At 36.9% G+C, this 21,693-nt stretch overlaps 1 protein-coding gene across 5 annotated transcripts in view; it reads right to left on the bottom strand.

The window, feature by feature from the left end:
- The window catches only part of MEGF10 (multiple EGF like domains 10), a 320,109-nt gene that overhangs the window by 199,851 nt on the left and 98,565 nt on the right, over positions 1 to 21,693 (bottom strand). For all 5 annotated transcript variants that reach the window (XM_072840841.1, XM_072840842.1, XM_072840833.1 and 2 more), the window contains 2 exons: positions 16,248 to 16,610; positions 11,539 to 11,651 (listed from right to left, as the gene is read on the bottom strand). The gene's annotated coding sequence lies outside the window, so the exon portion shown is untranslated. The remainder of the gene's footprint in view (positions 1 to 11,538; positions 11,652 to 16,247; positions 16,611 to 21,693) is intronic.

Genomic DNA, 21,693 nt, shown 5'->3' with positions numbered 1-21,693 from the left:
GTATTTCTTCAAAAGGTTAAACTTAGATTTACGACTTGACCTAGGGATTCCACCCCTAAGTCTAAGCCCAACATATATACATTCCATCAAAAACTTGTACATGAATGTTCATGGCAGCTTAACTAACAACTAAAAAGTGGAAACAACTCAAATGTCCACTGATGAATGGAGAGATAAGATGTGGTGTATTCGTGCACTGGAAGAGTATTCGGCAATAAAAACAAATGAAGTACCAATCAATGCTACAATGTGAATGAGCCTTGAAAACATTATTCTAAGTGAGAGAATACAATCCCAGAAGAACACATATTATAAATATCTATTTACATGAAAAAAATGTCCAGAATAGGCAAATCTACAGAGACAAACAGTAGATTAGTTTTTGTGTAGGGTGGAGGGCTGGAGGGGTTGGGGGGAGGATGAAAAGAGGGATTGGGAGAGTGGGATAGGAGGGATGCTATCTGAGGAGAAAGCTTTTCTTTAGGAATAATGACAATGTTCTATAATCAATGATGGTGATGGATGCACAGCTCTGTGAATATACTAAAGCCAGTGAATCATACATTTTGCATACCTAAAATTGTTCAATTGCATGATATATAAGTTATATCTCAATAAACCTATTTTATAAAAAAGACTGAAGGGAAGAAGGAAGCCAGAGCTACACCTGGCTTTGGCTACACCAGCAGCACTGCCCTTATAACAACTGCACTGGGTCTGCAAGAAGAGAAGAACACAGGTTCAGGGGAATTCAGGCTTAGACAGGTGTGCTCTCCTATAGGGCCAGGAGCATCTTCCTGGAATTCCTGAACATTGACTAACCCATCTTACCCCCCTCGGGGTTTTTTCCTCTTCTGCCCCTTCCTATGATTTTTGTGGCTTAATTTGCTAAGTTAATCTTGCTCTGCTTGAAATTTCTAGAGGAGTATATTTTCCTAACAAAATCCGGACTGATATTATTGCCTAGAGAGCATCTATCCTCCTCATTCTCTCCCAAACAAATTCCAAATTTTCTTCAGATACTCACTCCTCCACATAGCCAAGAACCTCAGGAGACTGTGATTTCTACTCTCAGCTTCTGGGTTCAACCTGATTTCGGTCTAGCGGTAATCCCATTCTTTTTGTTGAAAATTGACTTAAAAATAAGCATGTGATTACAAGACTCTATGTTAACTAACTGGAATTAAAAGTTAAACTTCAAGTAAAAAAAGAAAAAAAAAAAGGAAAGGAGGGAAATAGGCATGTGACCCAGCCATACCAACAAGAGATGAAGAGGATTTTACCAGACTTCTAGGAATATTCTACTTCATTTGAAGAAAGAAGCTTGAGAAGCCAATTAATAGAAAAAAACAAAGCTGCAATTTCTGCAGGCAGCCATCATACAACCAAGACAGGAATCCACTTTAGAATGAAGATCACAGGCAGAGGGCAGGGCAGAGAGACAAAGAGAACTCAAGTCTTTGATTGCGTTTTTAAACTGCTGGATCAACACGCTCTGAAGCTTGCCTTACCTCTTAACTTCCTATAAAGCTAATAACTGGCCTTAAGGCAGTTTGAGATAAGTTTCCTATTATAGCTGGAAATATCTTAATTTATGCTCTGAGACACCTTGGAGTGGCAGCCTTTCTATGCAGACAGGGCTTACGGTAACTCCTCAGTTTCCCACAGCCCCAGAGTGACAAGAGATATCATCCAAAAGTTATCTCCATACCCTGAGAGATTTAGCTGAGGGGTGGCTGGTGGCCTGGAAGGGGTCTTGCAGCCAGAAGAGGAGACACAGCAGCATGAACCATATAAAATGAGAGATGATATAGGAATGTGAACATTATGACAGGAGGGTGATGACAACAAGGACCTGGGGAGTTGCTACATCACAGCGAATGCCAGACAGGCTAGAAGATGACCTGGGATGACACCTTCCTCACTTGACATCTATGTGTAATTTAAAGCCTCTCTCCAAAGCTCTCAAACCTTGAGACAAGGATGATGAATGGCCTGGGTTAGTTTTGCACCACCAAAGAGAATGGAAGCTCAAAAGAGACTGTTGGATCATAGAAAAATCAAAGAAGCTATGCGTCAAGAAAAATCATAACCCTAAAAGTATACATTTCAATTACGCAGAACTCATTCTTTGACCAGTGGGTGGCAGGAGTAGCATGATTATCTTGATTCCCATCCCTATCCGGTATTCACCAACCTTACCATCATGGAGGATAACAATCAGCTTTATCAAATCCTCTTTCCATTGCCTCTTCTCTTCAATCTGCAATTGTTCAGAATTCAAGCTAAGATCCTCTTGAAAATGGAATTTTTATTGCAATGGGCTCTTAGGTGTAATCCTGATCAGAAGGCTTATTATAGAATTGTGACCATTGGTCACTCTCTAGTGGCCCTCTCCCCTGGTATGTTTTTGATCAAAAAATTGATACATAATTAGGTAAGAGAAACTCAGAGAAATGGCTGTTAAGTCCAGTCCTGCAACTCTATCCCTTCTTCTTTACATGTCTTTCAAAGTCCTATTGTTCCAAATCTGAAGCAAAGAATAAATTTTTAAGAATAACTGATGGACAATATTCAAGTCGAAGTTGATCTAATGTGGAACATCAACATGCTTACAAGTCTTTCCTTTGATTAATTTTGTTAATTTAAATGGCACAGTGCTTGTAAGGACTTGTTATCATGATTTCACTTCTTGATTCTTAACTTTCTTCTTTCTCACTTATATCCCAATCCCTTAAAACCAATCTAATTTCCTCAGTGTTGTCATAGATCACCCCAAGGAGAGATGATTGATGTCAACACAAATGTCATTTGGTCCCTAAGCTGAGATGAAGAAAATTTTCAGTTTTCATTCTAAAGAAAAGAAAATTTGCTGTGCAAAGCAAGAATACTGAACACAGCTGAAAAAGGAAAGTTAAATATCAGATCACTGGGTCTCTGATTCACATTATCAACCTTCTATTAAAAACAAATTTATACCCATGGATTTGCAGAAAATAATTTCATCTTCATATTTCACTGCTATGTTAATGATACTCTTTAGTGAAGCATTTGATTGAAAATGTTACTGGAATAGCAAAAACAGATCTTAATTTTTCAATGAATTTTTTAAAGGTCTTTCCACTTTATGTGCTTGCTCTTACAACTTTAAAGATTGGTGAGTAATATTTAGCAATTATGTACATACCTATTACCAAGAAATTTAAATGAAAATCAGTTATTTTATATTGTCACCAAAATCTTGAGATTCTGCCTAAGTCTGTTTCATGTAATATTTGAAGGTTTATTTTTAATATTTCAACCAAATGTTGACTTGCCATCTTGCAATTAGACCATGTGTTACGGGTTACCATGTTTGCTGAAATGGTTGCTATAAAAAACTACATGTTTACTCAAAATTATAAACCAGATTTGTCAAACAGATTGGTTTTAGCCACCAACTTAATGAGCATGAACCCTCTGGGGCACTACCTGATGTAGTTTGAATTATTCCAACCAGTGTAGAAGGAATGAAGGTGATTTTCTTAGCATTAAGATTTCTTAACATTTAGAAACATGGCTTGTAAAGATGTATTTAAAGAAAAGGTTCTAGCGGATTAATTTCAAAACACAGTGGCAGGCAGTTTCCAAATGGCAGGAATGGATGACATCAGAGGCTTCTAGGCATCACTGGGGGTAGAGGTGACACCACAGGTTTCCCACAGGATGCCAAGAGTTGTTGTGAGGTGGAATGGCAAAGGTGACAGCAGTTTTCTCTAGTGCCTGGTAGATGCTAGTGGCCGTAGCATTTCCTCCCTACAGGAGTTCCATGATACAATTCCCTGGAATCTACTAGAAGAAGTGCTCTCCCCAAACAAGATTGTAAACCATGAAAGAGGAAGACATGACAACCAGCAAGTGGGAGCTCCAACATCAGCACAAGGAAGAGGAATGTTCCTAGAATGACAATGAAGTGGAGATCCTGACAAAGCTGAGCAGTGAGTCTAGAGAATAACCAGTCCACTGTGAAGGGGAAGGATAATCCAGAATGCAGTTTCAAGCAAAACTAAAATTGTTAGGCTTTTCTCAAGTGTTTGACCAAGGTGAGAAGTTCTTTTTTCCTTTTGTTTCTTCCTTTTATCTCTTTTCTTTCCTTTGCTCCCTTAATTCTGTCCACTGTATCAAAAACAAAGCAAATTTAAAAGTAGACAATTATTGGGACACCTGGCTAACTCAGTCAGTAGAGCATGGAACTCTTGATCTCAGCATTGTGAGTTCAAGCCCCACTTAAAGTGCAGAATTTACTTAAAATAATAATAATAATAATAATAATAATAATAATAATAGGAAGGAGGAGGAAGAGAAGAGCAGACAGTTATTAACTTTCAGAAATCCATGAAGGGAAGGAGTAGAATACTGTGAGACTCAGCTGTGTATAATAATATCTACAAAGACATACTACTTATAACATTGAACACTGATAGAACCAAAAATATTGTCAGGGTGAAGAGAAGCTGAACCATGTACACATTTGTAGGATATGTGTATGTGTGTGAGATGGAGTCTGGTTGAGGTTTGAAAAGTGGATCAGAAAATTGAATATTATCTTTCACAGTAAGAAGAGAATTGATAATCTCCAAAAACTGAAAAAAAAAGGAAAACAAAACCCAATTAGCAGAAAAATTCTCTTGCTGGAAAATAATAAAGATGTAAACACCAGTAAAAACTGCTCAAAATGTTGGGTACTACTGACTTTTGGAGTGTTAATCAAAAGCTAGAAAGAATAAAGCTGAGGATGGCAGTTATTTTTTTTAAGATTTTTTATTTTTATTTATTCATGAGAGACACAGAGACACAGGCAGAGGGAAAAACAGGATCCACAATGGAAGCCCGCTGCGGGACTCGATCCCGGGTCTCCAGGACCGCACCCGGGCTGAAGGCAGCGCTAAACCACTGAGCCCCTCGGGCTGCCCTGAAGATGGCTGTTATGAGCTAATAGTACTTGTCATACTTCAAGTGAATATGTATAACTCTGACAAAAGTAAAGGTAAAACTTTTTTAAAAGAACAGTTTCTAAATTCCCCCCTCAAAATTACATTACTATTTTCACTAGAATTCCATTGAGTTTATAAATGATTTAGAGAGAAAATGCTTCTTTATAATGCTGAATATTTATTTCTAGAAAGATGGTTAGGATTTTTTTAATCCTCAGAGTTGTATCATTTTCTTGTTGTGGGTCCTGTGCATTTTCTGTCATTTGTATCAAGGCATATTATAGTACCTTTTGCTAGTATGAAGACATCTTTTTCCATTATGTAGCTATTGCTAATAGATCTTTTAAAGTGCTCTATATTTTCTGTAACTTGCCATCTTACTACTGCATACTTTTCTAGTATTTTTTCAACTGATTGTCTTCAGTAATTATCACTGTATATCACAATTTTCCTTCCCAGTACAGAGGACTCATTTGTTTTCAACTATTCTAATGCATTGATTTCAACTTGTTGAGTACAGCTTTAATCATGGAGTGAGTAGCTGTATTGCTCTCAAGTGGAATAAAATGACTTCTAGTGTTTCCCAATGTGAATATTATTTTCTATTGATTTCAGACAGAAATTTGACCATCTATTTATTCTCTTTCTAGTATTTCCCCTAAATACTTCTTCGATACTTTAGCATTAGCATTTATTTACTTGACTGTTTTCCTCCCTACAATGTGTTTTTTTTTTTTTTGATGGTACAGATGAGTGTCTGATTTTACCCCAGAACTGAGAATAATGCCTGGCTCTACAAATTTGTTGAATGAACATAACAATCAATGATGGACAGGTCATCTCTAGATAGTCAGGTGCTTCTTTGTCTCTTTTAGCCTATGAAAAGCATTAGAAAGCAGCATATTTATATTTAATATAAATACATTTTTGTCATACTTATTTTATATGTCATGTATTAATATTTGTCATACTGTTAAACCACTTTTGCATTTATTGACTACACATTACTTCATTGTGGTGTACTAATTCAATTTCCCTGTATTTAATTTTAAATGTCTGCATCTGTGCTTATGAGTATGAACTGTAGGCTTGTTATCGGTTATCTTTGTCGCTTTTGGTTTCAGGATGTTAGCCATATTAAAATAATTAAAATATTACATGCATTTGCTCTATAACAGTTTTAAAGTAATATGAATCAGCTGCTAAGTTAAGACCATTTGCCAAGAAAGTACTCTGCCTCTTAGTGCTTCAACTTCTTCAGTCATTAGTGTTCTATTATGTTTCATTTTTCTTTGTTATTCAAGATTTGAAGGAGCATGCTTTAATTTTAAAAAGTTAAAACTGTACTGATTTTTTTCTATCATGTGACCTATAGAATCAGCTTGTTAAGTTTCATATATAATGACTAGAATTGTGTTACAGTTCTAAATTAACTTGGGAAGATTTATATCTCAAAAACGTGGCTTTCCATTTAGGAAGGGAATATCTGCATTTACTGGATCACTTATTTTTTTCCTAGAGCTTTATAGTTTTCCACCTATGAATCTTATGTTTTTGTTAGGAATTTTGTAATTTTTTCTTTTTGTTGAGAATAGGTTCTTTTTACTGTTTTATTCTTTAATATACTATTGATAATATATAGGAAAGCATTGATTTTGCTCTGCTACTTTTGTATCTAAACTTCATGTTGAATTCCTTACTGATTTCAACTGATTTCAATTACTAGCAATTTTTTCTTGAGTTCTAAGACAATTTCTTGTTTGCAAGTAACTATACCTATGGCTTTCCTTTATAAATTTATATATATTATTCTTTCCTGTCTTATTACATTAGTTAGACTCTCCATTACAAGATTAAAAAGCAAAAAATGCTCAGAGAAAATTTATCATATTTCTAACGTTGGGAGGAATGACTATAATATTTTATATAAAATATTTGCTTTTGGTTTATGCTAACCTTTATCAGCTTAACAAAGTTTCCTTCTACTGATAGTTTGCCAAGAGTTATTGTTTACTTGTTTTTAATCAAGAGTGATGATTGAATTTTAGCAAATGCATTTTTGCCTATATTGAAATGTCATGAGTTCTACCTCCTTTGATCTATTTACATAGTGAATTACATTAATGGGTTTCCTTGTGTTGAGTCATCCTTCCATTAATAATAGTTCTGTGTGCCAGGAGCTGTGTTAAACACAGTGATTAGATGAATACACATTTAAGACTGTTGTATATTCTTGATGAACTAGCCTTTTTTATCATGAAATTTATTATTAACAGGAATATTTAGTGCATTCTCAGTCGATGTAACTATTAATATGGTTGCATTTAATCCTGCCATCTTGCAATTTGCTTTTTATTTGTCCCATCTCATGTGTGTTTCTTTGTTAATTCTCTTCTGCCTTCTTGGTCCCACAAAATATTTTGTAGTACTCCATTTTATTGTTTCTTTGATTTCCTGTGTGTACATGTATATGTATATGTGTGTGTGGGTGTGTGTGTATGTGTATTGGTGACTGCTCTAGGGATTCCAGTACACATCCTAAGATTATTACATTCTACTTCTAATTAATATTTTAACATTTCAGTAGAATATAAGAATCTTCCTAGTGTAGAATTCCATTTCACCCTCCTGCAATTCTTTTTTAAACTTTTTAAAAAGATTTTATTTATGTATTTGAGAGAGAGAGAGAGAGAGCATGCATGCATGAGAGGAGAGGGAGGGACCAAGGGAGAGGGAGAAGCAGACTTCCCATTGAATAGGGAGCCCTATGCAGGGCCCAATCCCAGGACCCAGGGATCATGATTCCCAAGACCAGGGGATCATGACATGAGCCAAAGGCAGAAGACCAACTGATTGAGCTACCCAGGCACCCCCTCTCCTGCAATTCTTTTTTTTTTTTTTAAGATTTTATTTATTTATAAGAGACACAGAGAGAAAGAGAAAGAGAGAGGCAGAGACACAGGCAGAGGTAGAAGCAGGCTCCAGGACCATGCCCCAAGCCCAAGGCAGGCACCAAACCACCGCTGAGCCACCCACGGATCCCTCTCCTGCAATTCTTAAAGTTCTGGTCATCTGTTACCATTACAAATGCTAAAAATACTGCAGTGCATTATTATTTTTGCTTGAATCAGTCAATTATATTTTAAGGAAATTTAAAGGTAAGAAAAGAAAATTCTTACTTACATTTTTACCATTCCCAATTATCCCCATTCCTTCTTTCTGTGATTCTAAATTTTATCTTCAGCCCAACTTACTTTCTTTGGCATTTCTTTTAGTGCCATGACTATTATAAACAAATTTTATCAGGTTATTTTCCTTCAAAATATTTTTGACATCCATTCTTGAAGATTATTTTGAGAGATGTACTGTCTCGGGTCTTACGAGTTTCTTAGATCCGTAGATTGATTTTTTTGCCAAGTTTTGAATATTTGGGGTTATTATTTCTTCAACTAGTCCTGACTCATTCTTTTTTCCTTTTCCTCTGAGACTTCAGTTATATATGGGACAAATGATACCATTCCACAAGATACTGAGGCTCTGTTCATTTTAAAAAACAGAAAATAAAATGTATCCTGTTTTTCATTTTGATATCTTCTAATTGATCTATTTTTGAGTTCTTATACTTTTTATTCTGCAGTGTTCAATTTCCTCTTAAGCCATTAAAGGAAATGATCATTTCTAGTATTTTTAATTGATACTTTTATACAGCTTATATTTCTCTTTTGAGATTTCCATCTGTTCATTACATTCATTTTTTTCTTTAAATCCTTGAACATGTTAACAATTACTACTTTTTAAAGATTTTAAGTAATCTCTTCAATCAAATATAGGTCTCAAACTTAGAACCCCAAGATCAAGAGTCACAAGCTATACTGATTGAGCCAGCCTGGTATCCCTATAATCACCATTTTAAAAATGTCTTCTGGGCAGCCCAGGTGGGTCAGCGGTTTAGCGCCACCTTCAGCCCAGGGCCTGATCCTGGAGACCCAGGATCGAGTCCCACACCAGGCTCTCTGCATGGAGCCTGCTTCTCCCTCTGCCTGTGTTTCTGCCTCTCTCTCTCTCTCTCTCTCTCTCATGAATAAATAAATAAAGTCTTTCAAAAAAAAATGTCTTCTAACTCCAAAATCTGAGCCATTCTCAGGATCTCCTTTAATTGTCTGCTTTTTTTTTTTTTTTTTAAGTAGGCTCCCTGCTCAGCATGGAATCCAGTGTAGGGCTTGAACTCACAACCCTGAGATCAAGATCTAAGCCAAGATCAAGAGTCAGACACTCAACTGACTGAGCTACCTAGGTACCTCTCGATCATCTACTTTTTTATCTTGATTATGAATTCTATTTTCCTGCTTCTTAGCACTGGTAGTGACTTTTTAATTGTACACAGCATGTCATGGATGAAATATTGTAGAGATCTAGATTATCTTGATTACGTGTAAAAGTGTAATGTTTGGTTCTGGCCAGCAACTACGTAACTGGTTCATTCTCTTAATCTTCCAGGGCTTCATTTTATGCTCTGTTTGGGCAAATCTACATGGATTTTAACCTTAATCCTAGGATATTATCTTATCTCTTATTCCAAAACAGTGACCTTTCTGTGATCTCAATTGAATATCCAGCGTGCTCAGTAAAGCCTTTCTACCATAGCTGGATCACAACTTCAATGCATTTTAGTGCTGCATGACTTCTGGCATTTCCATTCATTTCTTAGCACCACAGCAAATTGCTGTCTCACAGAATCATGAGGTCTTAGAGAATCTTAATCTATACAGGTAAATCCCAGAGCAGCTCTTAGCCAAAGAGCTAAGAAGAATCTCCACACAGAGACGTCCCTTCTGTAGAATTCATTTGTCTCTGTAGTTCTACACTGTGAATTCCAACTGCCTTTACATCTCCTCTGTTGCAAGTTCTTCCTCAGCTCAGTATGACTTGATGTTCTTCACTTGGGTTCTACCACTTTGTGCCAAACTCAGGAAAGTGTTCCCAAACATAAAATCAGGTTGAATGTGGTGCTCACCTCATTTATTTCCTGTCTTGCTGGGACTATAGTCCTGCACTGCCTATCTTCCAATGACTAAAAGTAGTCATCTCACATGTTTGGTTCAGTTTTACAGAACAGTAAATCCAATAGCAGTTACTCCATCATGGCCTTGAAGTAAACTTGTAATAGAGAAACCTAATTGGCATTTCTCTCACACTCTTATGCTCTTGTTCCCTCTCTTTCTCTCTCCCCTTTCTCTCTCTCTCTCTCTCACAAACACACACACACACACAAACACACACACACACACACTTTGCCAATCTTTGGAATAATAATACTTCCCATTTTTTCCTTCTTCTCCAATGGCCTCATTTTAAACTGGTCTTAATTTTTTTAAACATATTTTAATTTATCCTCCACGAACTTCAAGAGTGAAGTTACTGGTATGGACCCTCCCTGTTCAACATAAAACCTGTCACAATATACTCCCTCCTTCTCCATGTCTCTCTTCACCTCCACACCTCTAGGAGGTTTTTAAAATTATACACATTTTTCTTTTTAAAGTTCTTTGTTATAAATTGCATACAGTTTCACAACCACTTTACAAGCAGTTCTTTAGATTTACATCTAAGTTTTTCTTGCTCGCTGCTCTTTTTTCCTAAACCATGTCTTTGTCTTTATTAAATTCTTTATTTTGATTAGTTTTTGCTTGAAGGTCTACTTTAAGTTGTATTTTTCAAAAAGCATAATATGAGTCATATAATTTCTGAATTCTTTTAAATCTGAGCCAGGCTTTTATTTGCCTTTGTATTTAGATAATAACTTGACATGGAATTTAATTCTTGGAACATAGTGCTTTTTTTCAAGAAGTCTATACATTTTCCCTGGGATTTTCTAACACTAATGTTGCAAATAAGAAATCTAATGCCTTCAAACTTTTTTTTCCCTTTGGTAACTTTTTTCTCCCGTCTGACTGCTTCCAGCCAAAACCACCTGGATACCATTCCTTTCCATTATATCCACCTAATCTTTGCTAACCCTGCTCCATGTACAAGGCTGAAGGCTTCAATTCAGAGAGGTTGCCTTCTTTTGTTTATTTGACTGTTGCTTTTCATTCATCCACTACTTCCTCCTTCTAGAACCCATATAATCATGATATTACTTCTCCTCCTTCAACATCTTCTGGTTTTTCTCCTGAATTCTCAAATCTTAAAGGTTGTACTCTGTATTCTGATAGAATGTTCCCTAGTTACTCTTCCTTTTATCCCCAAAATTTGTTTTTTGTCTCTCAATTTATACTTCTTTGTGGAAGTTTGCACTTAAAAAAATAACATAGGATTCTTTTGAATCTAATTAAGAAAATTGGATCCCTAATAGTTATTTGTCCTTAATTCTATGGGAAGCCTGTTGTACTAGAGATTATTTGATCTGAATGCTCACATTTGATTCCCCTCATTTGAACTACTGAATTTCTTAATTTATCTGGAAATTTTTCTCTTATCATTACAGAAGAAGAATTTACTTTTCCAGAACATACACCTAAAATGTGAATAGTGGCTCATCAGTGTCCCCTTTATTCACTCTTACCTGTTCCATTTCCAGTTAAAACTCCTCAGCTTCATAGCTACAGTGACAAGTTTCCAACAGTAATACACAAATGATCTTTTATATTCCTTTTACATTCCTTGGATTGTTTCTTTCTGAAATGGGAAAAAGGAAAGGATCAAACATGTGATTAGGATATCATCTTTGTCACAGAAGTTTATATTTATTTTTCTTAGACCAGTATGAGGGAAATTTTGTTTGTACTGTATTATATTAAGAATAATAAAATTCTTTAAGAGAAAAAATGTCTATACACATTCTTTCCTTACAGAGAAGCAGGGAAGCTACCTTAAAGCCATCATTCTTTCTAAATGGGGGGATGAAATCTTAAGTTACTTTCCCACCACTAAAAGCATTTTGAAATACTTTTCTTGAAACCACCTTTTACAATCTTGAATTTACTGTGGACTTCTGTGTCCAACTGCCCAAAAAAGAATAGGGAAATATGCCCATGAAAGTTAACCTCTGCTGAATACAACCATGATGTAGAAGAAACACTGGGAACATCTGTATTTTATCCTGCCAATATGTTCTCTCTTATTCTAGAAGCACAGGATGTCTTTACTCTGTCAGCTGCAAAAATATTATCTCTCTGCAGGAATGAAACAAGTGTGGAATATATATTATGCTACCACATTACATGCATACCTAAGCAGAAAACAAAGAAAATAGCCATTTAATATATAACTCAATTTTGCCTCCAGGGACAGATAAAAATTTTTATTATAATACCCAAATGGTACAGTACATAAATATACATGTGAAATGTGATAGGACTAAGTCAGGCTCTTTTGGCTAGATGCTGGTGGCTAAAAATTTATCATCTGACACCCATCCTAATCTTGCCTTCCTATAGATGTGAAGTAGGCTATATTTTTTATGAGGGCCAGGAATTTGGGGTGAGAGAGACCAAACCCATCACCATTTTTCAGCAGATCATTAATTTCTAAATCTGTGTGGAAAATAACTATTGGCTGATATCTTCCAGTTTCATTTCAAACATTATACCTTCTACAGTTTGCTTAATAAATAACCAAGATAGTAAAAAAAAAATAATGACAGTAACTAAATTGGTAATTTAATAACTTCATATGATTCTAGAGGCTTAGTAGTGTTTATCCTTTTTGAAATCAATAACTTTTCATTTGGAATCTTAAATCCACTTTAATGAGCATTCTGCTGGCAGCAGTTTTATTTAGGATGTGAGCTTATACAAACAAAAGTAATAGAGATTTTTTTCCTAGATAACAATTTACAGATCACATGATTGATTTGAATGTATAAGTCTCTGCAATCCCATTATACATGCTTCTCAAATACTTGAAATGCTTTTAACCAGAGAAGAGGTTATACAGGAAGAGTGTTCTCAATGTGGGGATTCTTCATATCTCTCAGTTAGTGGCAATATGCCTGAAATGGCTGTTCTAACATTGATTCTATTTTTGAAAACCTATACAGAGCAATAACACAACTTTCTTATAGGCAACAAATGAAAATATCATGTGATAATGCCGCTAGCTTTCTATATAAATTGCATGAATTATCGAAATGAAATATTTACTAACACAAAATAACTCACTCCTTTCTATCTTCTCATTTACTCTCACTCTGACAATGTCTTCCACACTGTTTCCATCTCTGCAAGAAACCTTTGAGGTCATGTAATGTACCCATATAAAACTAATTAGAAATATCCTCCATGAGACAAGGGGCTAAATCTATCATTATTATAACCCACATTACTCTGCTTCTGTGCCCCAGAGATTCAAGTTGCTCTGAAAGTCTCCAGAGGGTGTTCAGGAATGAAACTATAGCTTTTGGGCTTATCATTGTTTTCTGTGAGATGCTGTCCTCTGTTGCACTGATGTCCCCTGGAAGCATTTCAAAGCTATTATCCCCTTAAAGCACTAAAACTGTCCTGCATTCCCTTCATGTTTACAAAATCCTTTCTAAAAACAATGACTTCACCTTCTGTTATAATTCTGCTTTTCATAGAGGCTCAAAAACTAGTAAGTTCTCCCCACCTCTAGAAAGGGCCTCTAACAAAACCTCTCATTAATATTAAAAAAAAAAGTGCATATTACACTAACAGATATCCAGGCAGACTCTAAATCCCAGCTTGGGCTGGAGCTCTTTTCTCAGTTTGTAAATATCTGAAGGTCACCCTGTATCAATGAATGACCTACTGTTGCTTCATGCTCATTCCCTTGCCAGGTGTTAGTAAAGTCCTTACCTGAGAATAATTAACACAGAGAAAAGCAAGTCAGGAGATGAGGAGAGACCTCTACCCACCTCATCTGAGCTTGAGAAACCAGCATCCACCTTTGGTCTCCCCAGTTGCATATGCCAATAAATTCCCCTTTTTGCTTAAGTTAGTTTGAGTTTGGTTTTATGTCACTTCCAATTGAAACAATTTTGACTAATATGCTAATAATTACCAAATTGTATTGGTTATATAAATATCATTGCCTCAAGAACTTGAAATAACGCATCCCAGAGATTTCCAACCATGAAAATGCTAGCCTGATGAGTGATTTAATTAAACATGTATATATATATATACATGTATATGTATATATTTAATTAAACATGTATATATATATATATATCACTCCACAAACCACATATACAGAAATGAGGAGACAAATCTGAAGAAAAAGAGGAAGAAAACTTGCATTTGAAAGGATGGATTAAGAGAAGACATCAGCCCAATGTTTAGGATCGGGAAGATAAATGATTCCATTTTATGTTGTTATTAAATTGTATTACTCTTCATTAAAGTTAAATGCATTTAGAGGCATTAAGCTTATCAAAAACTTGGCAGTGTAATATAAGCGATGATTCTTTGTTTATTTGACGACATCCTCCTGTGAGTTGATTCACAATTTTAATTTTGGAAAATAATATTTCCTTCACGGGGACTGACAGAATGATGTGAACTGCTGCATCGTTTTGCATGAAGTCATATTGATTATGAAAGCAAACAGAAGCCAAGTGACTTAACCGATTTTTCAAGGAGCATTATGACAATAACGTTTCTATATTGTCAGAGGGGATCACATCAACTTAAGAACTGAAATCAGCCTCAGTTAAAGGGGTTGGGGGAAGACCTGGAATGAAGAGCTTCAGAAGACAATCCCCTATCCTTTATAGGTAAGTATGATGGAACTCAATAAGGACAAAAAATCTAAATATTGGGATCCCTGGGTGGCGCAGCGGTTTGGCGCCTGCCTTTGGCCCAGGGCGCGATCCTGGAGACCCGGGATCGAATCCCACATCGGGCTCCCAGTGCATGGAGCCTGCTTCTCCCTCTGCCTGTGTCTCTCTGCTTCTCTCTCTCTCTGTGACTATCATGAATAAATAAATAAAATCTTTAAAAAAAAATCTAAATATTTTTAGTGGAAAAAACTATTTTTAAAAGTATGTATTGAAAATATATGTTATTATCAAGATCCAACTATGGATACTGTGGTAAGCAAAACAAATACAGGAGAGAGCCTGCAACCTAGTGAGAGCAGAAAGCATTAATTCAATCACAGAGAACTGTCATTTCTGTTGGGTTAAATATTATCAGAGAAATGTGCCTACTACGTTAGAAGCCCACACTGGGGCTTTACCCTAAGCAGATAAACCAGGAATAGATTTCGCCAAGAATTGACATTTGGGGATCCCTGGGTGGCACAGCGGTTTGGCGCCTGCCTTTGGCCCAGGGCGCGATCCTGGAGACCCGGGATCGAATCCCACATCAGGCTCCCGGTGCATGGAGCCTGCTTCTCCCTCTGCCTGTGTCTCTGCCTCTCTCTCTCTGTGTGACTATCATAAATAAATAAAAATTAAAAAAAAAAAGAATTGACATTTGAAGAATGAATATGCTCTTATGTAAGTAAAGAAGGAAAAGAACATTTTGGTGAGAGGGAGGAGCCACAGGTGTAGGAAGCAGAGATCTGAAACAGCATGAGCCCAGGACCCAGGGACAGGACATGGAGAGTAAAGAGGCCCAGGCTGTGCAGAAGTGGGCAACTTCCTCTGAAAATGGTGGGCAGACCTTGAAGGGTTTTTGATGGAGTTTGGTAAGATAAAAAAATAATAAAGTCCCTTGTCTTCAAGCTTGGATAATCAATGAGTGAGGTATGGGTGGAGGGGGTGGAGTCAGGATCCAGGGAAGGAAAAAGTACCTGGGGGTGGAGAGGAGTAGGGGTGAGGGTAAGATACAGAAAAGTAGAGAATCTTCATGGCAGTTTATTGTTATCATTTCATGAGAATCAGCAGCAGAAACTGTGACTGAATCTTTCTGTTTTTCACAGCTTTGCATTAGGAAAAATTTCAAACACATGAAGAAGTGGAATAACATAATGAACTTTATGAAATCAACACCCAGCTTCAAGCAAGCACAACTCTAGGCTGATCTTGTTTAATCTATATGTATCTCCACTTACTCCATTCTATCTAGTTTTTAAATTTATGAACATAACAAACCCTCCAAAAATTGTGAGAATAGTACAATAATTACCAATTATTCACTCATGTAGATTCACTGTTAACATCGTAACTTGTCTATATGTGTGTATATGTGTATTTGTACACATACACACGCATCATATCTATCTCCTAAGAGGAATCTCATTCTCTCACAGCTTATCATACTCAGGAGACTTAACGTTATCTAAAATGCAATCTATATACACAATTACCTGTTTGTCCCAAAAATGTCCCCTATGGCTGTTTTTTCTCCTGATCCAGAACTCAAACAAGGTCCACACATTGCATTTTGTTGTCCTGTCTCTTTAGTCTCCATCAATCTTCAACAGCTCTTCAGCCTGTCTTTTATGACATTGATGCTTTGAAGAGCGCAGGCCAGCTACTGTGCAGGATGTCCTTAAGTGTGTGTTTGCCTGATTGTTTCCTCATGATTAGATTCAGGTGAAACATTCTGGCAGTACTATCACAGATGATGTTGTGTCCTTCCCGGTGTGTCACATCAGGAGCTGTATGATGTCAGTTGTACCGTTATTAATGATGAGTCTTTCAGTTTTTCCACAGGTTGAATTCATATCCTGTAGACATAATCCATTACTGAGGAAACCAGACAAGGACTGCAAAATATAATTTCTATTTCCCCATGAGCCATCTTAATGCCAAAAGACATTAACACAGGTCATTTATATAGACAAAGCTTTGCCGGTTTTATTCACAAAAGGCGCATATAGATCATAAATAGACAGTGACAGGGAATGAATATCCTGCAGCAATTAGAGGAAATTGGCATACTTGAGAATTAGAATTGTGAGAAGTAAAACATGGAGATGAAGCCCATGGCTTCAGGAGACGGACTGTAGGGGACATCATCCTGGGCTCTGCCATGCACACTACCTGTGTGACCTTGGGTGAGTTACCTACCCTTTTTGTCTCTGCTTGCACATCTCCAACATAGGAAGTCATAGAACTCATCCTACATGGTTGGCGTGACCATTGAGCTGCTACATATATAACATCTGGCACACAACATGGTGTGATGATTTTGTTTCCAGTGAAGGACCACTAGCCTCCATGTGTTGACTAAAGGAAGACACTAGGTCTTCTTTGTAAAAAAAAAATATTATCTGAGGGGCACACCTGGGTGGCTCAGTTAGTTAAGTGCCTGCCTTTGGCTCAGGTAATCATCTCAGGGTCCTGGGATTGAGCCCCAAATCCAGCTCCCTGCTCAGCAGGGAGTCTACTTCTCTCTCTACTTCTGCCTCTTGCCCTTACTCATGTGCTCATTCTCTCTCTCTCTCTCAAATAAATAAATAAATAAAATCTTTAAAAAATATATCTGAAATTTTGACCCTGTTAATAATATAATCTGGTAAAATATAAGGTTTGCATAAAATCACTAACATCTTCATCTAATGAGAAGTACTCAGGACAGAAGAGTTTTTATTTTAAAGACCAGATGACAAGTGTTAACATTCCCCAAATCGTAAGCAATGATCTTAACTATAAAATGTGTCCAATGTCATTTCCTGTGGAGGATCTAACCCTTAGTAATGTATACGTGGCCTGTGTTTGGTGTGAAAGCACATATTTAATACTAACATTCATAGTAGGATCTAAATCACATACAGGAAAACGCCTGCTCAGAGATCTACACAAGAATCTGGTCTAAAATCACTCTTAAATCTTACAATGGCAACTTGGTTTTCAAATTTCAAAGGTATTTTTCTAATTAGGCAATTCAGCCACAGTATCCTTACTTCACCATCTTGTTTACGTATATTTGTGTGTATGAAGGTGCCGATCCTGGAAGACCTAAGCATTATCCCTGATCTTATCCACTGATCATTTTTTTTGAAAAAATTACTTTATTGTCCCTATAGTATTTTCAATGCTAGTCATTCATGGCTTAATAAAATTACTTAATTTTTAGTATGCTTTTTTCCCTTTAGTGTAATAATAATTATATCATCAAAATAGGACTAAAATGTCATCCTGAACTTTGTGTTTTTAAGATCTGAGTTTCTCCTAAAATGTGTAACCATAGAAATTTTTTTACCTTAACAAGTAACGTAGAAAAAAATTTTTTTTTTATAATTTTTATTTATTTATGATAGGCACACAGTGAGAGAGAGAGAGGCAGAGACACAGGCAGAGGGAGAAGCAGGCTCCATGCACCGGGAGCCCGACGTGAGATTCGATCCTGGGTCTCCAGGATCGCGCCCTGGGCCAAAGGCAGGCGCCAAACCGCTGCGCCACCCAGGGATCCCGTAATGTAGAAAAAATTAAGATTCCTAAAAGTTAAGTGATTTGAGTTGTTATTATTTTAAGAAACAAGAGATCAACAGACCTACATTAACACTTTCAAACAGAAAAAAATAAAAATTTAAATAAGTACTATAATATTTACTTTGGTACCATATTATGGCTAGTTCAGGAAAAGATAAGGCAGGGTAGAAACATCTAGAGAAAACAGAGAGGAAGGGAGTGGGAAGAAGCAAGGAGAGGCAAAGGGGACAGAAGGAGAAGGAGAGTCCAATATTGCTGACCCCTGAATCCCCAAATCTCCCCTGCCCAGGGCTCAGGATTACTGCTTCCACCCCTATTTCCTCCATCACTCTCAGGCCTGCTTCCCTATACAGTCCTCTCTGACCTTCCCCTTGCTCAAAACTCCAGACTTTCATCTCCAACCCAGGCTACCTTCCTATACTCCAAACATGCACTACAGATTTTCTTCTTTTTCTTCTTGTCTTTTATTTTGCAACTGTTTTCCTCCATTTGTCAAAGTTAACTTCTACCCCAGGCATCGATTTTGTAGTCATGAAACCCAGATGTACAAACATAAAACTTCCTTTATTTCTTCAAAACTGACAAAGCTCACAAGCCCCCATTTCCACAGATGGAAGAACATCTAACTGTCAATTTAAAGAAAACTGGGACACTTCTGAGTTTTGTTGGGTAAATACATCATTGAAGTGAAATTCACACTCATTTCCTTCTGTTCTTTCCATCAATCCTCTAAATTTGGGGATTGAGGTAATAATTTTAAGGATGGAATAGCATTTTGCTATAGAGAAGAGGGAGCTCATCCCAAAGGGGAAGAAAGTAAAACAGTCAAATAATTGCTCAGTTACAATGCAGATGAGTTTCTTAAAAATGTTACAATGCAGATGAGTTTCTTAAAAATGTGGGAGCACAGAGTGAATTCAAGGAAGCACAAAGGGGCAGAGAGAAGCATTAATTCGGCCACAAGGGGCCAGAGACATCTTCTGAGAGGAAGCACATTTTAAGTTTCATCTTCAAGGGAAAGTAGGAGTTAGTTGGTTTAAAAAGATGGGAAAGGAAGTGTTAGGGCACACGAGCTAATGGAATCATGGGAGAGTATGACATACTTGGCAAATGAAGCAGCTCTGTAATAGCTAGAGCATAGTGACTGTTCAGAAGAGTGGGTAAGAGATGAGCTTAGAAAGATAAACAGACTATATGTCAATCCAAGGAACTGGGACCATACTCTCTAGCCCTGGAGTCGGCATACTCCAAATAAGTCTGCTGCCTAGTTTTGTAAGCAAAGTGTTATTGGACACAGCTATGCTCATCTGTTCACATATTCTCTGTGGCTGCTTTCATACCACCATATCAGAGTTAAGTAGTTTTGACAGAGACTGTATATGGCCAACAAAGCCAAATGTGTTTACTATCTAGTCCTTTACATGAAAAGTTTGCTGACCCAGCTCTATACCACTGGGTGATAAATACATCCTCTTTAAAAGAAAGAGTATTCATAGACCTGAAGTGCCATTCGGATATCATTAGCATATTGCTATTTAAATTTGTACAAAACTAAAACTATATGTGAGTGTCTTATGCCTACAGCTCTTAAGCAAGTATAAAAATCCGTACATTAAATTTAAGCTAACAAAAATAACAAATACTCAAATTAATGGTATTCATTCAATGTGACGGATGATACCATTGATATGGAAACAGATTTCCAGTCCTAATATCGGACTCACTGTCCCACTACAGGTTCTTTTAAATTCGGCAACTGATAACCTTTGGGGCTATGATTTTACTTATTTGAACTAGGGTAAAGCCTTTGTTAAAATAACAAAAGATGGTGATTTCATTGAACCTTATATGTCCCCAATGCCTCATATTGGAATACAAAGTCCCTCTGTCTTCTTTTTTTTGTGTGTAGGCTATTGATAATTATAGTAATGCCCATTGGTACAATAAAAACACAAATGCCTGTGTAGGCACTGAAATCAATGGTCAGCACTGACTTCTAAGGCAGCCATTCAGGTGACCCACAATTGCTTACATTTTTAAAATGTCATCTAAATGAAAGCACAGTAAACGTGAAAATATCACAGAGAGCTGCACATCCTAGATGGCATGAAAAGCTATTCACAAAATGAAATCTAACAGTAGATATTTATTGGGGCAGCAAAATTGTTAAAAACAGCTAGTCCAAACTGGGTGAGTACAAGAAGCGGCAATGGACTGCAGAGTCATGAGTGAGGACTGGCTTAGATACCAAGATTCGGGAGCTGGAAGGAAATGGTTCTGGAAGTATCCACATAGAGAAGAAGAAAGTGAGAGGAGGAAAAGTACTAAATCAACAATTGGCCATCAGAGGCAGCTGTATAAATAATTACACATGTACACCCACAAATATACTCAATTCAAGATGATCTGTACTAATGGAGCAGAACTATAACACGTATCATATGAAATACCAGTACAGAAAAATCGCTTGTATGCAGAGGAGAGAAGAGTTTCTAGAGGATTTACTTTTGTTTGCTAAAACTTGGTTCATTCTCCCAGAAGCCACATTAACTTGAATAAAATGCCAAAATGGTATGGAATGTGGTACTCACTGCTAGAAGCCTACTCAATATCCATTCCCCTTTCTTCTTTACTAACAGAATGTTAATTTTTGTCAGGGTGGCAATGAGCCCAGCTGAAAGCTGCAATTCCCTCCTTTGCACCTATGAACAGTCATGTAACACAGTTCACGCCAATTAAGTATAAGTGAAAGTCACCAGATGGAATTTGTGGGAAAGCCCTTTAAAAGGCAGGTAGATTCAGCTGACTAGATCCTTTGACCTTACCCTTCTTCCTGCCTGTATGTGTAATGTTACAGGTGGAACAACCGTATTTGACCTTGACACCCCAAGAACAGGATAAGGATTACTGAGTAGAAACATAGGAGGGGTCCTAGGGGCTTCATGGAGCCCCAATCTCAGCACTAACCTCCAACTTCCAAATGTAAGAGTAACAAAACCTCTAATTTTTTAAATCACTGTTTTCTAGATTCCTGTTCCTTGAGGCCCAGTACAATTACTACAAACCCAAAAGCCCTATTAAAAAAAATTCTCCCTCTGCCTATGTCTCTGCCTCTCTCTCTCTCTCTCTCTCTGTCTCTCATGAATAAATAAATAATTTAATTTAAAAAAAAAAAAAGGGACGGCTGGGTGGCTCAGCAGTTAAGCATCTGCCTTCGACTCAGGGTGTGATCCTGGAGTCCCAGAATCAAGTCCCATATTGGGGTCCCTGCATGGAGACTGCTTGCTTCTCCTCTGCCTATGTCTCTGTCTCTCTGTCTCTCTCTCTGTCTGTGTGTGTGTGTGTCTCTCATGAATAAATAATTTTTATTTTTTT

The sequence above is a fragment of the Canis lupus genome, chromosome 10 (assembly GCF_048164855.1).
Source record: "Canis lupus baileyi chromosome 10, mCanLup2.hap1, whole genome shotgun sequence".
Taxonomy (NCBI): Eukaryota; Metazoa; Chordata; class Mammalia; order Carnivora; family Canidae; genus Canis; species Canis lupus.
This window is presented reverse-complemented; position numbering and strand designations above follow the sequence as displayed.